The sequence below is a fragment of the Physeter macrocephalus genome, chromosome 18 (genome assembly GCF_002837175.3).
Source record: "Physeter macrocephalus isolate SW-GA chromosome 18, ASM283717v5, whole genome shotgun sequence".
Lineage (NCBI taxonomy): Eukaryota > Metazoa > Chordata > Mammalia > Artiodactyla > Physeteridae > Physeter > Physeter macrocephalus.
The window spans coordinates 83,898,871-83,902,937 of NC_041231.1; positions in this window are offsets into that span (position 1 = coordinate 83,898,871).

Here is a 4,067-nt window from a genome sequence, read left to right on the forward strand (position 1 = left end):
GGAAATCTTGGCAGATGCTGTCAGAAAGCGGTGCTGCTTCTGAGATGTGGTTTTTCAATAGCAGATACAGTACTTTTTGACTGGGGCTGGGAAAAAGAGAAAAAGGGAGTTGATTGTGCTTTCTTTTTTTTTTTTATTTTTTTAATTTTGAAATTCTTTTCTCCAAGGAGGTTTCGCCTTAGTCCACATCGAGCTCCTCGGACCAGCCACGTCAGCATGACCAGTGGTCTGGGGCTGGCCTGCAGTCTTAGGGCCACGCTAGACCCTGTGCCAAGGCCTGTTCCTTGGAAACAGCCTCTCTGCTCAGCCTCCAAGGCACACCCTGCGAGGCCCTGACCTCCCCTACTCCCCACTATTCATCGTCTCCAGTCCCCTCTTCCACTTCCGCCTGGACCTCGGTGTCCCTGTCTTGCATGGAGACGTCTGAAGTGTGCGGTTCAAGCAAAGAGCCTTTTGTTCCCAGCTGAACAAGGCCCAGGGAGCCCGGCAGCGCCAGAGACAGGAGTGGACACCCTCCATCCCCAGACGGAAGCCTCGCAGTGTGCAAGCTCCTCGCGACCAGCGCCACCTTCCCCGGGAAGGCGGCCAAGGCCTGCGGCCCCGGGTAGGAAATCCCCAGTGAGAGGCCCTTCCTGAGCGCCACAGAAAATGCTTCTTTTCATCGACTCCAGTCCCCTTCCTTTCTAGCGTGAAGGCCCAATCACACCCCCCTTCCTGGGCTTCCACACTCCGTTCACATGCCAAGTGCCCCACCCAGCGCCTGTTAGCTCCTGTACCCTCAGCTGGTCTCCCCCAGCCCCTGGAAAGCCTCCTCTTTCCCCCAGTGGGGCTGCCTGCTCTCCCTCCACCCAGCTCCCTGGGCCCTCACACCAAACTCTTCCATGCCCTGACCTAACATCTCCAAGAGGCTCCGGTCAGGTTGGACGGAAAGGATTTGTTGACTTTGCCAGATTAGCAAAAGGGGAGCAAATTCCACGGATGCCTCAGTTCCAAAGTCTCAAAGTTCAGACCTCCAGTTTGATAGCAGGAGTGAAGTGATGGAGGCGGCCTGAGATAGCACAGAAGAATAACAGCAACAGCAATCGCTCTGGGTGGAGCAATTACCAGCTGGCAGGCAATTGTCTCTGCCCTCTCACGAACTTCTAAACTTAATCCTCACAACAACCTCGGCTACAGGTACTGCTGGTAGCCCCAACTTGCATACGAGGAAATAGAAGCCCAGAGATATTAAGTAACAGGCCCAAGGCCCCAGGCCAGTAGGAGGCAGAGCAGGGTGTGCCTGGGATGGCACTCCTGTCCCCACCCCTGCCTCTCCAGACGTGCCCTGGGGGTGGCAGGAGATTTGGATTCCAGCCTGTTTCTGTCACTCTGCAGGTGGGTGACCTCAGGCCAGCTGCACTCTTTCCCAATCAGAAAAATTAAGAGAATGAGGTGATTTCTTGGGGCACTTTCAGGTGGTAATGCTGTGATTTTTTTTTTTTTTCCTAATTATAAAGGTAGTCAGGTATAGCACAGGGAACTCTGCTCAATATTATTTGACAACCTAAATGGGAAAAGAATTTGAAAAAGAATAGACACATGTATATGTATGACTGAATCACTTTGCTGTACACCTGAGACTATCAAAACATTGTTAATCAACTATACTCCAATATAAAATAAAAAGTTAAAATAAAATAACAGTAGTCAGAAAGATCTCCAGACTTCCTGGATTCGGGGCCAACCCCAGGTAAAGGGACGGAGTATGTGGCAAAAGTGATGCTCGGTGACCCCTGAGGGCTCCATCTGCAATGTTTCCCTCCGTCCAGACCAGGCCTCTGGTGCAATCCCTCCTACCCCTCCAGGCCCCAGAGTCCTGGGGTGGGTGCAAAGAGGGTTTGTCCGTCACCTAATAACTCAGAGGACACACAGACCATGCACATCAGGATGGGTAAACCCAAGCTCCTTATTAGAAAAGAGCTATCCTTCGAATGCATCCTCACTTGTACCAGGGGTGACCAGTGCTAGTCAAAGGTGAGCTTAGAGGTTGCTCTAAGCCAAGTCTCTTGGGCAAAAGGGGAATGGTCTCTCATGCTCTGCTATGAGATGGAGTTGTAAATACCATTTCAGGAACTAGGGGCCGTGTGGCCAGAGATGTCCTACTCCCCTCCTTCCTGCCAGGAGCCCCTCAGTGACTGCCCATTGCCTACAGGGGGAAGCCCGCATCCTTTGTCTTGGCTTCAAGGAACATCATAAGCACACTCTCACCCTCCCACCTTGGCCTCCATCTTCCCTAGAAACTCGTAAGTACCACGCCTGCCAATTTTGACTGAGCTGGCAGCATCATGAGAGTTAACTCTTGAGACTTCCCTCGTGGTCCAGCGGATAAGACTCCATGCTCCCAATGCAGGGGGCCCGAGTTCGATCCCTGGTCAGGGAACTAAGATCCCACATAGCGCAACTAAGCCCACGCGCCGCAACTATTGATCCCGCGAGCTCTAGAGCCTGTGCCCCGCAACTAGGGAAAGCCTGCACGCCTCAATGAAGACCCAGTGCAGCCAAAATAAACAAATAAATAAATAAATTTTAAAAAATAAATAAATAAAAATAGAGAGGTATCATTTAAAAAAAAAAGAATTAACTCTTACTGTTGGTGGCAGATTTGCAGCATCCTATTTGGTTGATTCTAAGATGCACCCTTTTTCTCATTTTAACATCTCACTCATTTAACACTGATCATGCAATCGATGGCGTGTTGTTGTTTATCTGGCAGCACTGTTTTCTTTTGTTGGTTCATGGAATAACGATGTAGCTTACAAATAAAGGCATCTCGGGTTTGATGAAGTATGGTAAGTAGCATTTTCCAGAGTTGAGCTCTGGAAGCATGGCCAGAGACTGGGAAGCTGCTTGCCCATTCTCTGAATCTTTTTCCCCCAATCAGGCCTGGGTCCTGGTGTAATGGGGGTGATTTCTGGGGGCCTTTATGGACCTCTGGTTGCAACCACGGGTGATACTTAAAATGTTTAACGACTAGACCAATCAAAACAGAAGGCTGAAAACCACTGGCATGTCTGTCCTGGAGCTTACTTGATCCCCACCCTGGCTGTGGGACTCCTTCCTGATTTTATGGACCGTTGCCTGCACCCTCAGGGAACGTGGCCTGTCACCCAGTTCCAGGGGAAAATCCCCAACTGGATTAAGCCAGACATAGTTATCTCAGTCTCCTTTGCCTTTACTGGCTTAAGGGATGGGCATGTATATTAGTTTAGTATTGCTGCTGTAACAAACGAGCATAAAACAACACAAATTTATTATCTTATGGTTGTGTAAGACAGAAGTCGGGTATATATCTCACTGAGCTAAAATCAAGGCGTCTGCGGGCTGAGTTCCCTTCTGGAGCCTCCAGGGAAGAATTGGTTTCCTTGCTCTTTAGGTATTGGTAGAATTTAGTTTCTTGCAGCTGTAAGAGTGAGGTTGCTGGCTGTCAGCAGGGGGCCTCTATTAGTGTCTAGTGGCCTCTCTCCAGGTCTTACACACAGCCCCCTCACTCTCAGAACCAGTGACAAATCCCCCTCATGCAGCCATCTCCGTCACTCAGCTGGGTTTATGTGATTATGGTTTGTTTTTTTCTTTTGTTGAGGGTTTTTTTTGGCCACTACACATAGCTTGCAGGATCTTAGTTTCCCAACCAGGGATTGAACCCGTGCCCCCTGCAGTGGAAGCTCTGAGTCCTAACCACTGGACCACCGGGGAAGTCCCATATGTGATTATGTTGAACTCTCCATCTCAAGAGTCTACCTTTGGGACTTCCCCGGTGGTCCAGTGGTTAAGACTCAGCACTCCCAATGAAGGGAGCCCGGGTTCAATCCCTGGTCAGGGAACTAGATCCCGTATGCCGCAACTAAAGATCCCGCCTGCCGCAACTAAGACCCTGTACAGCCAAATAAATAAATAAATATTTTTTGAAAAGGGGGGACTTTCCTAGTGGCACAGTGGTTAAGAATCTGCCTGCCGGACTTCCCCAGTGGCACAGTGGTTAAGAATCCGCCTGCCAATGCAGGGGACACGGGTTCGAGCCCTGGTCCGGG